This window comes from Cololabis saira, chromosome 21, assembly GCF_033807715.1.
Source record: "Cololabis saira isolate AMF1-May2022 chromosome 21, fColSai1.1, whole genome shotgun sequence".
NCBI lineage: Eukaryota > Metazoa > Chordata > Actinopteri > Beloniformes > Belonidae > Cololabis > Cololabis saira.
In genome coordinates, this window is record NC_084607.1 from 26,978,579 (window position 1) to 26,990,278 (window position 11,700).

Below are 11,700 nucleotides of genomic sequence, written 5' to 3' on the forward strand. Positions count from 1 at the left end.
ACTCTGCGGCTTTCCCTTTTTATTGTGACATCTGTCAATGCCTTGCTCTCGCATCGACTGTACTTTGAATAGAGATTATACTTCACTTCCAGCTTGTTAAAACTATCAGATCTCACTGGTGCAGTTCCAGTAGAAATGATCCACTGACCCTTGTGGTTCAAACCACGAACGACCTGGTTTCAGTACTCACAGTCATTTAATGTACCAGCCAAAGCCCAGTCTCTCACTTTTGTATTTCTTTTGTATCATTTTTTGTATTTTTTGTATAATTTGTCTTGTAAAATTGTAAATAGGTTATTTTTTATTCAGAACTGTCCTTTTCTCTACCTCAAACTGCTGCACCTTTAAATGTTTATTCTGTACATATGACAAGAAATACCACATTGGTTTATTGTTTATTTTACTACCTAAAGAGCGAAATTACCGGAGTCAAATTCCTTGTTGGACAATGTTCGAACCTGGCCAATAAAGCTGATTCTGATTCTGATTCTGATTCACTTGCACGACATTTCCCACCAGCGTGCTGTTGAGAATGTCTCTGCACGGAGCCCAGCAGCACAGCGACGTAGAGAGAGGACGCTTGGTGAGATAAGGGGTTTAGATTATATGCACGTGTAAATGAGGCAGCAGTGGATGAAGGACAGATGAAAGCAGAGAACAGGAAGAGGGTGAAGAGATAGCAGGAAGGGAAACTTCCCACCATCAGCGTCCTTGCGTTTCTTCCTGAGGGACAGGATGTGTCTCATAATGTGACATTCAAAGCAGAATTGATGAATACGGCCCACATCAATGTCATAGTCACAGCCTCGTCGAGCAAGGCCAACGCTATGGCCTTCTCATTTATGAAAGGGATTGATAACGAGACAATTCTTTTCCCCACATTGAAGTATGTTTTTTTTTAAGATGCAGTATTTGCCCTCCAGAGAGAACCGCGGTCCGTCTCCACAGCTTTCTTTCTCCTCTGTTCCACTGGGAGTTTTACTTACTTTGTATCATCCTTCACAGGAAGCATTTAATATGAAACAGTTCTAATCATGCTGAACTGTTTGAGTTCGCCACTAGAATCATTAAAATAGACAGTGTGTAATGAAGGTTTGATAACCTGCTGACACAAAAATATTCAGAGGCGACAGCCTTCCTTTGTTTTTCATTAATAAGATTGGATGCAACAATTGCATCTTCTCAAACCTGGAGGGACACGAGAGCTTTCTGTCATCATTTTCAGGATACATGAACAACATTTTCCTTTTTTAATATTCATGAACATAAATATCGGGGAAATCCAAACAAGCAACCTCTCAAAGATATAGATTTTCATCTTTTGTCCCCTGTTCCTGTATATTCTCTTGAGAAGCTTTACTTGTACTTTTAGAGACAGTAACAGTGACAAACACCTACAGTAATGCTTATTGTAGATGTTATGAATTTTAAACAGGCATTTTGTTTTGTTTAATTATGCAATTAACAGTGGAAATTATCATCTAGCACAGGGATATTCAATTGGCGGCCCGCGGGCCACATGCGGTCATATTTCAAAAAAGGGGGTGTTTGTTGAAAAATTTTTTTTTTTTTTAATAATATTTTTATAACTGGCTACTATGGACTAAAATGGTTGTGCTCAATGCTTAATATAATATTCAAATAAGGAAATCTTGATGGAAAGTGGTGCTTTGTCATTATGGCGTGTTTTATTAAAAGTAGGTCAATATCAATTTAATTAAGTTTGCACAATGCATGGTTTCAAAATGAACTTGCATTCAAAATAATATTTCTTTATCTGAATATTATATTTAACATTCACAATTACTAAATCTGGAGACAATTAATACATAATTCATATGTAAACTAGATATATTCAAATGTATAATACAAATGTATTATATTTACATAAGTCTTCGTCTTTGAGTGCAAAATACATTTTGAAAACCCCCACATTTTCAAATTGTGCGGCCCTCTCCATACAGTCCTTTTGCAGATGTGGCCCCCGGCCGAATATAGTTGAATACCCCTGGTCTAGCAGCAAGGACCCCCCCCCAAAACAGCAGAACTGTTCCTCAAAGTGTGTCAGCTCTGCTTTGGTGTTCGTCTCAAACTTTATAAAAGGTTTGTTTAGTATTTCTTCGTTAAACATCGTTAATCTCTTTCTCCCTGCCTTCTTGTGACTCCCGTCCGGTTCTTCCTGTATTAGAACCTCATCTGACAACATAAAAGTTGGTCTCAAATTATCTTTAGAGACACTCGGTGGTTCACGCTGTTACAGGAAGACGGATGCTGGACGAATCCCGGCAGAAAGTGTTGAGTGTGGAGTTTGTACTTTCTCCCTGCGCTCGTGTGGGTTTTCTCCCACTGGTCAAAAATGTCGGGTTAATTGAGGTGATTCCAAATTTATCTTAAGAGCGACTGTTTGTCTTTATGTGGCGATGGACTGGTGACCTGTTCAGGCTCTACAGGCTTTTGCCCCAAAAGACCTGGGATAGACTCCAGCAGATCCCAGTGACCCTTAACTGGAACAAGTGGGTAAAGATAATTGATGGATGGAAATGCAAATGACCAGAAACCTTAATTTGAGTCTTCAAAAACCTTTTTGAAAGTAAATATGGTCTTTGATCAAGTCAGTAGAACATATAATGATTAGCGGTAACACTGTTCTCTGTCTTATTAGCAAAAGGTAAATGATTAAATAGTGTGAACCAACAATATTTAACCCTTGGACACTTGTCCCTGCTGAAGAAACAGTATAAATCTAAATATACCAGGACTTTGCTCCCCAAAGATGAAGGCTTTAAGTGACTTTCATAAAATAGGTCACATCATCATCCTATTAATTTTCCATTTCTAAAAATGAAAAAGACCAAACTGAAATAACAAGAGACCTCTCTATCCACTTTCCTGGCTCTCTGTCCCACCTGACCACAGCTTTGTTAATGATCTCATTTAAGGGGTCGTGGGTTTTCTAATTGCAAATGGGCGGGTTCCTGTCGCTCTGGACCGACCTCTGCGACGTTCTAAAGTTAGCAGCGACTTTTTGTCCTCGCTAAAAGTACTCTAACTTCCATCGCTTGCTGAGCCCAAAAGAAACAACCTTTGGACCTCTCTTGAGGAGGAAGTGCTTTGGAAAAAAACAGGGAATAAATTCATCCAAGTATCTGGATTTTCTTGCTTCGGTGCATATAACATGACATGGGGGAGGAAAGAGATAGGCGTAACAAGCTGTAGTGATCAAATAACGGAAGAAAAAAAAGCTTTTAAGCAAAGGTATTTGGTGTCTATTGCAGGGCTGTGCAACCTCTGTTACTTTTAGTGCTTTAGTGCTTCTTCACATGACCTGACAACTTCCAGCGGAGCTCTCGCTGGCAGAACTCTGCACCCCTGTCGTCCCCCACTTTTCCTAATATTAGTGTAACCGCAGCATCCGATGCTTCAACAGATTCTGTTCACTTTGAGCTTGTGAGTGGTTATTAGTGGCTCCTTCCCAACTACAACATGCACACGAACACCTTCATTCGTGTCCCGAGATACACACAAACAACGGTGAGACCCGAACATGTGGCGTCGGTCACGTTCTATGACGATCAATCAGTGTATCACCGAGCCCATCGAGCTCGCTACATCTGTCCGTGACCTTGCCAATGATGACGAGCCAGCGGCGCTTCTAGTGGACCTGTTTGCTGATCACAGCCTTCTGTCAGGGCCCATTATGATAACAGGGCTATTAATTAATGTGTCTGTGTGCTGCGTGATTGTGATTGAGTGGCCGGGAAGTGGGAGAAAGCGTGCCATCTGTGACCTGCTTTGTATCAGTGCACACACTGTCACGCCTCCGCATGCACCTGTTAGCCTATTTGTATCAGTTTTCAGCACCAGAGCAGTGGAAAGTTCCATGTGTGCTACACAAGTGTTTTTTTAGTGTGTTCACAGTTAAGGCACAAGTGCTTTTAAATCTCCACTTCCTCATTTTGTTAAACTGGCACCGCATATGACTTCCTCCTCTACATTACTTTTTTATCGAAACAGTGTTTTAATTAATGCTCTTCTAAAAGAGGCACTGAACAGGGGGTTAATTGCACTTTTCCTCAAATCAGCACGAATGCAAATCTTCCGCCAGCAACCTCTTTTCTTCAGCTCTGAACGATGACGTTTTAATTATCCAGTCAACCTCTTAGGTTGCAGAGATACCGCGGTGACGGGGCCGCCATATGCTCAGCTCATCCTTAAGTTAGATAACGGCTCAAAAGAAGTGAAGGGATGTGAGGAGGATGGAGATGAATGTTACAAGGAATGTAATCTCAAGGGGAACAAGGAGGAAGTTAGGGCTGAAATAAAAGTAAAACAATGCTGGATTCTCAAGGATAAAGGTCAAGACGATAGAGTCAGATTAGGAGAAATGCTGAAGCGTGGTGCTTCTTTGTCCTTATTTGCTGTGACTTCTCCAAGTGCACCAAATACAATACCTCTCTTTGACCTCTCTCATCTGACAGACTATTTTCTGCAACTTTCAATTAAAAGAAAGTTAAACCTATGCCTTTCTCTATCCAGCCCCACATTTCTCCACACATGCTCCAACAGCTGCAGAAGGAAGTTGATGCTGAGGAGGTTAAGCTATCATCTTCCCTCCCTGATTGGGCCACCAATCTTCTATAAAGAAATGCAAAATAAAAAAAATATGCTCCAAATATAAAAACACAACCCATTTAAGGCTTTATTGGCAGTGTCGAACAGTGACGCACTGGATGAGCGGAAATAAATGGCTGCCCACAGTTATTAGTTGGGTCAAAAATCAAACAGTTATCAGCATTCTGATCATATGAAAGCACGCTAGTTCTGGTATAATCAACATACATTTTCAAAAGTTACCACAATATTTAAGCAATAATGATTTTGTAATAATGACTGTTTGCCACATATTTTATCTTTTGATTGTAGTAAACTCACAATCCCACTGGTATGAGATGTTTTTGTGCCAATTTGCAAAACATTAGCATGCATGCAGAGATGCGTAGTAAATATGAGCATATCAGCTAAAAATCAGCACGGTTGCTTTGTCAGATTACCATAAATTAAACTAAATTATATCAATCTTAAGGGATTTAGATATAAATCTTAAATGCGAGGTTATTTGCAGTAAAAGTGGAAACAGTGTTGAGAAAAGTTGACATTCACAAATAGAACAAGTTTTCATTTCAAACCTGGATCTGTAAATTAACCTTTAGAACTGCTTTCATCGATCATGCACAGACAACCAACACACACTCCCATTAACGGTGCACTAGTATACTCTCCCAGTCCGGGCCCTGTTCCACTCCCACAGACACAGGAATTACATTTCCACATTACTTCTTTCACTAGTTCTCTCTTTAAACGCACTTGTATCTGCACTGCTGCGTCACACACACCTTCCTTAACCTAACACCATTTAAACACATGCACCGTAATGCAAAAAACTTCCAGACATCTTCTCAAGGACAGGCAGAGAATGCAAATGAATGTCCACAATGTTCACTCCGGACCTCTGGTGGAGATTTTCTATGTGACAGCTGGAATAAAACCATTTATTTTCTAGTCTAGGAAGCAGAGCCAATTTTGCATATAATCTCTTTAATCCAGGAGAGAATTATTAAGAAATGGGTGTAAAGTTGGAGCAGGAAGAGTAAGCGTTTGAAGTCGTTATTCTCCCTAATTTCCTTGCTGTTGAATATTTAAATATTATCAGTTAATGTCTGTAAAGGCTGCAGGGACAGTTTGCACTGTGGTTGTAAACAATATTGGGCTTTTTAAAGTTTCTAAAGTTGAGCAAAAGCCTGATTTGTACAGCTATCTAACAACTATGTATAAACCCGTCATATGGGACCTACAGTACGCCCCCGTAGGTATTTATGCTTGTTTGTTGTTACGTCAATCTGTAATTACACCACCACACACTAGGTGGCAGTGCAGGTTCTTCTCTCCACCGCTGTACCTTGGATTGCTCTGTTATTGGAGGTAATGGTTAGGACGGAGGACGATTGAGGCATGACATGCACAGCCAGCCAGTGACTCGGTGTAGCCATGGTACTTTTTGTAAAATCAGAGGGATCTGGCTGCAGACTGTGTAGAGACCGGAGCGACCGGATATGATTTTGAGTTTATGGAGCACCTTTCCCTGGTACGTAATCCTAACCCTGACTACTTGAGTCTACTTGAAATAAAATTTGTTCTATTTGTGAATGTAAACTTTTCTCAACACTGTTGCTGCAAATAAACTCCCATTTAAGATTTATATCTAAATAAACTCGGGGGGTTGCGGTCCAGCTACATCAGACTTCCATCACTGACTCAACCTGGAAAAATGAATCCCCTGCAACTCTGAAGTAGTTCAAACATCCAGCTCAGTTTACATCCAATGGCTCAGACATGATTTCTCTCTGCATGGTGAACATAAATGTGACCTGGGCACTTTGCCGTAACACCAACTAAACTGGTGTATCTCGCATCAGAAGAATCCTGTTCCAAGTCAGACACCCAGAGCCTTAAGATGTCAGCTTTTGGTAAAAATTGCCTTTGGGTCCTGTTAATTTATAGCTACCAAGTTTTGCTACTGATATTTGTTCAGATAGGGTTCAGATTCAACTTAGGGATTAAACGAAAAAGACTTGTTCCAGTAACGTGGAACAAGTCTTTCGCAAGCTGAAATAAAAAATTGGACCCAGGTAAGACTGTGTTATATGGTCTTTGATACCCGATATTATGTAGGTTGTTTATTTTAAAATAAAGAAAAGTAGCCACTACCAACACATTAAGAGAAAATATTCCAATGCCAGCTGTTAACATCTTTTAAAATATCCAGTCGAATGTTAAATCCATCCATGTACATGTCTCATCTAACATACAGACAAACAAGCACGTAACGACTTATTCTTTCTGACTTTGATTTTCTCACACGTGGCCCACGGCCACGGTGTGCCGCCTCCTCCCACAGAAACATTATTTCACACCTGGGTATTTCACACTCCACAGAGCTCCATTCCAGTTAAATCACTGAATTCCCCTGAAATCGGAAGAAGGTATTCTCACATGTATCAACCCTGACTTTTATATCTAATGGGGAATTGGTGAGATGTGTGACGTGCCAGTTCTCTAGAGAAGTGGGCCTGAGAGGCAGGAGGAAAGAAGATGGTGTCTGAAACACCTCATTTATTCCTAAAGTGTCAGGTTTATAGAAATAGGAAAAAGTTTGGGGTATTTCAAGTCTCTATGAAATGCTTTTTTTGTATTTGTTTTGGTGGCATCAGTCCTACAAAATGTACCTGTAATGAAGTCTTTGTGTCTAGATTTGCCCGTGTTTGCCTTCTCTCAGGGGAAACATTTATAATTATATAAAGACATTACTGAGACTGATATTGTCTTGTGAGTTCATCTGGTTTGTTTGGCCACTTTGGTTATTGTTCAATAAATAAATTACAAACCAGTAATTCGAAAGCCATTTCAGACTCAGATGTGAACTTTGATAGCTAGTGCTTAGGGTTATTCAGTGTTTTTTTGGTCTGTTAATGAGTTTGTGTCGGAGTAAATAATTAATCACCACTGATTGATGCTCAAAGTTATTTACCAGTCTGGGTAATGGTTACTCTGTGTTCAGTAAAAGCATCGGATCATCTAGATGCAACCAAAAACAGATTATTTTTTTGTTTTTAATTTAAAATTGAACTGCATAGCAGAAAAACAAATTGACTTTACACCAACTTGGGTTTATACCCAAAAGTTGTACAATAAAGTTCAATAATTGCATACATTGCTAATGAGGCAGTAATTGAGTTTTTTCTAGATGTAATAATAAAAAAAAAGTTATTTCATTGTGTTTCCATAGCCCTTCAAATAACATACATTGGTTTTGTGGATAGCGCAGGCGACCTGTCCAGGGTGTAACCCCTCTTGTGCCAAAAGACAACTGATTAGTCCCTGCTCATCCCCATGACCTTGAATAGAAAGAAGCAAGTACATACATAAACTGAGTATAGATAATGGGTGGAATAATGGACACAGTTTCTCAAAATCTCCTACTTATCACAAAAACAAAGTTTGTTGCATGAGGTGGGTTTTCTTTCGTAAGACAATTTTTTTGCAAAGTTGAAATGGACACACCTGTTTTTTTACATCTATATTCCAGTCGAATTTGCTTTTCTGTGAGAATTGGTTCCCTTGAGTAGAATTTCAACTAGAAGTGTTATTGCCCCACATAACTCAATCAAAAGTTGCACAAGTCATCTTAAAGTTACAATCAACTGCGCCACAATTCATGAAATTGTGGACAATGACCTCCCACAAATCAGATGCAGCTGTGCGGATATATAAGAGGCTTCAGTTGCAACAATTCACTACAGAGGTGTGTGTCATTTTCAAGTAAAAATAATGATGGCTAGGTTGGCTGGTGAAATAGGAATTAACCTATACCAGAATTGAGGAAATTTTGGTTGCCGTCAACATTATCCTTGGAAGAATTTAAATCCATTCCATGCAGCAATACCACCTCTGACCACATGGGGGCAAATGGATCTGCTATGTTGATCTATGAACCAGTATCAACACAGTGCTAATAAGTAGGGACGGTAGGACATGTCTTGTTATAGCACCTTGTCCCCCTAGAGGTGCACCTCGTTGCGTCTCATGCCAGGGGATACTGTACCATATACTGTAAAAACAATGGACAAGCATTAGGTCCCGTTGGTTTCTGAGACCAGTGTTGAAGCCAGTTTTTTTTTTTTTGTATGGGGCACAGCCATGTTGATCACCAAGCCAACAGGAACACACCCATGGTATGTCAATCAAAGATAGCTTCAGCCAAACCCCCCTGAAATACCTGCAGAGCCGCCGTCAGATGTTTAGAGCGGGATATACCGTTTCACATGTTGACTCGACGGCAAAATCAAATACGGCCGTCACATGTAGCCAACGCTGGGTTAATATAAATGGCTGGTTCTTTCGCTAAGTGCGGTAGCATAATGATTATGGATGAGGAAGGAAATATGACCCAACTGTCATTCAATCATATTCAAAATAAACATAATGCTTTATTTATATAAACTCTCCTGGTGTGGTACAAAACAACTCCCTCATATTTGTCATGGGTGTGAAATGAAATGATTGAGAACAAAACAATTTTTTCAACCAGGCTGTAAAAATGTTTATTTCTGATCTAAAGTTGGACATTTTAACATGCAAGTTATTCGAAATAGACAATCGTAGTCCCGCATGAGCCTCAACCTGGAATTTAGATGGTTGGGCGTTTGGTCTTATGTCAGTCTTAGGCACATGAGGTTCATTGTGATGTGCTGCCCCCATGTGTTCAGATCTGGTATTGCTACATAGAGTATTTTTAGCGCAAGAGGAGAAAACACAATATTGTCCTTTAACAAGCAAGTTCATGGAAACGCAGTAGAACTTCTGTGATGGATGCCACTAATGTTATACTTGTCAGCAGGTCACTCCATTGGATTCAGACTCAACATCACTTTAAACGTTTCAACATTCCTATAGATGTTGTCAATTCCTAGTTTTTCAGGACAATATTTTAAACTATTTAATGAGACATGAGTTAGATGATCCTCTTTTTGCTAAGGGGCTGCACAAAGCTGAGACTTTGAGGTTTGTTTTAAACATCTCAGCCATGCTCAGATACTGTAATATTATATCTCCCATTTCTTTTTCACATTTCCATTGATAATTTCTATCACATCTTCTCACATCCAAGTTATTTCTCGGTTCCCTCTCCCGTTTAACTTGGTCTAAAACCACCATTTGACCACATCTTTTTTGTCTGCTTGATTATGTCCCGCATCATGCAGTGCTTTCCAAATGTTACCTTCATGTGATGTTTCATCTCTCATGGTCGGTGCAGTATTGTGGGCTGTGGTGTTACAGCTGAAGAGCGCGTACGAGAGCACACCCTGCTGTTTCATTCAAGCCTTCCTGCTGCAGGAATGAAAAGCCGGTCCTCTGTCTTTCCCTCACTCTAGTTTCATATCTTCCATATTTCTTTATGACACACTCACAAGCAAATACACACACACACTCACACACACACACACACACACACACACACACACACACACACACACACACACACACACACACACGTTCAGTGCTTTGGGAACCAATCACCTTCGGCTGTTTTCTGCTCCTGTTTGTGAATGGGATTTATATGAGAGGAGGAAGCGGCACCGTACTGTAGGAGCAGCAGTGATATCACAAACCAATTCTCTTTTTTATGTCTTAGGGAATTGAAATATTTCTGTTGGTTGCTCTTCAGCAATTTTTCTCCTCTCTTCCTCTTCTTTCTGCCCTGACTTTTTTCCTTTTTTCTTTTCTTCACCTTTTTTTGGTGCAGTTGATTGTGACTGCTACATTTAAAAAAGCCTTTATTTCAGGCTTTTCTCTTATTTGCCTACTTACTCACCATCACCAGCATCATCACCATCATGCTGCTGTTTCCCTCTTTTACATCTGTCACGTCACTTTCCCCTCTCAACTAAAGAACAGCTGGCTTTCTCTACAATATACATTTTTGCCTTTCATTCCATTTTTTCTTACTCTTCTGTTCTTCTCACCATCTCACATGGGTCCTGGCACAGCTGCCAAGGCAGGTGAGGCGAATGACCACACAGACACACAGACACTTACCTTCTGTGACAAGGTGTTCCTCCGGAGCACTTCTGGATCCTCACGTGAATGAAGAGTGGCGAGCCTGCTAGGCTTCTGGCAGCTGAAGAGAAGTGGAGGACAGAGAGAAAGAGAGAGGAAGAGACAGCAGAGAAGGAGAGAGAGAGGAAAGTGGACTAGAGCAGGCGGGTTGAACAAACCAAGAGGAGGAGTAGGAGGAGGAGGAAGAGGAGGAGGGTGCTCCGGCTCGCTGGAGGTGAGATGAAGGGGAGAAAGAAAGAGGTAGGGAGAGATAAAGGGAGAGGGAGGGAGATGGCGAGGGTGCACCAGAACGGGATAGGAGTAGATTATGTGATGTTTGAGAGGAGGAGGGATTGCAAGAAATGGAGGGAGAAGTTAGTTGGAGAAGAGAGGAAGGAAGGACAAGAATGGATGCAGAAGGCAAAAAAGAGAGGAAAAGAGGTTTAGTGGGAGGATGAAAGAGTGAGACGATTATGATGGAATACCCAAAGCCAAGAAATAGAGGTGGACCAAAAAAAAAGGCAGTGAAGTAAAAGGAGAAAGGAAGCACAAAAAAAGAGATATAGGACAGAGGCAGAGAGCTTAAAGCAAAAGAAGTATGAAACTGCAGAACATTACTTGACAGCGCTGGAAATAAAATACAAGTCGAAGTGATGTCCAGTCATCACACGCTGGCAGTCCTTGGAGACAATCAATTCCACAGTGCAGAAAATGTCCCTCCTTCCATTAAATCACTGTAATCCAATCTGGTGTTGCAGTATAGATACTGCAATTAACTTTGGAGCAATAACTTAGCAGAGCCAGCTGATGGAGGACCGAGGTGGGGAACATACAATGAGAGAGGGAACAGAAGAAGAGGAGAAACCTTCTGAAAGTGTCTGCCAGACTGAAGTTATTCACACCCGGCTGGGACACTTTAAATTTGGTTTTGTTGGGTAGAAATAAAGATGGGTGGGTGAATAAAAGTTATTGTTTTAACCCTATGGTGCAAATTGGATACAAGAATTTGATATCAAAGTAAAGAGTGTGCATAATACCAATGGAACT

The 11,700-nt window shown here is 40.5% G+C and overlaps 1 protein-coding gene across 2 annotated transcripts in view; it reads right to left on the reverse strand.

Annotated features, from left to right (window-relative positions):
- pvalb6 (parvalbumin 6) overlaps nucleotides 1-10,894 on the reverse strand; it is a 67,191-nt gene extending 56,297 nt beyond the window's left edge. For both annotated transcript variants that reach the window (XM_061711016.1, XM_061711015.1), the window contains exon 1: nucleotides 10,654-10,894. The gene's annotated coding sequence lies outside the window, so the exon portion shown is untranslated. The remainder of the gene's footprint in view (nucleotides 1-10,653) is intronic.
- Between the last annotated feature and the right edge of the window lie 806 nt (nucleotides 10,895-11,700).